Here is a 904-nt window from a genome sequence, read left to right as displayed (position 1 = left end):
CAAACAGATGTATTAGTATAACGCTCGGGACGTGAGAAAGTCTTTAATGTTTTGAGCCTACGCTCTTCCACAGAAAGGAACACAGAAAGAAACAAGAACAGAAAATAAAGAATGTGTAGTGGCTAGCGATCTATCATGGCGAATATATATATATATATATATATATATATTTGGTTTAAAGCAAAGGTGACAAACAAAAATTGTAACTTCCACTGAATTGATCTGATCACTTTGTGGAATGAGTGCATGTATGTTATCTGTCATCATTAGATCATTTTTTGATGAGGGTGGTGGAGAGAGGTAACCGTTCATCTGCTCCATATCAGCAGAGTTGTAAGCCAGTGTTACTCAAAGTGGTGGCCCACGGACCGGTACCGGTCCACAAGCCATCAGCTGCCGGTACACAGAGAGTTTCCAGAAAAGAAAGAAACATTCTAAAATGCTTATGTAATATTGTATCATTTGTTTACAAAATAAATACAAGATAAAAATTGTCAACTTTTAATATATTCATTATATATATTGTTTCCAGTATAAATTAATATTACTAAGAAACTAGCACTTGTGCCAGTGGCACGTGAAAAGACATTCGTGCAAGATCGTTCGTCGCCTTCCTGGCACTTGTGCCAGTGGCACGTGAAAAGACATTCGAGCAAGATCGCTGCCAGAGCCGATGGGCTGGCCCCTATGCAGGTGGCATGTAAAACACACCGTTTTGAGTGTGGCCGTCGCCAGTTCCGCCTGACTGGCTCTCGTGCCGGTGGCACGTAAAAGCACCCACTACACTCTTGGAGTGGTTAGCGTTAGGAAGGGCATCCAGCTGTAGAAACTCTGCCAAATCAGATTGGAGCCTGGTGTCGCCTCCTGGTCAAACAGTCCTCAGTCAAATCGTCCAACCCATGCT

General features: G+C 42.5%; 1 protein-coding gene across 1 annotated transcript in view; it reads right to left on the bottom strand.

The window, feature by feature from the left end:
• The window catches only part of LOC106876351 (coiled-coil domain-containing protein 22 homolog), a 24,998-nt gene that overhangs the window by 8,927 nt on the left and 15,167 nt on the right, over positions 1 to 904 (bottom strand). The window lies entirely within an intron of this gene.

The sequence above is a fragment of the Octopus bimaculoides genome, chromosome 13 (genome assembly GCF_001194135.2).
Source record: "Octopus bimaculoides isolate UCB-OBI-ISO-001 chromosome 13, ASM119413v2, whole genome shotgun sequence".
Taxonomy (NCBI): Eukaryota; Metazoa; Mollusca; class Cephalopoda; order Octopoda; family Octopodidae; genus Octopus; species Octopus bimaculoides.
Note: the sequence above shows the minus strand (reverse complement) of the source record. Positions and strands in the feature narration are given on the sequence as shown.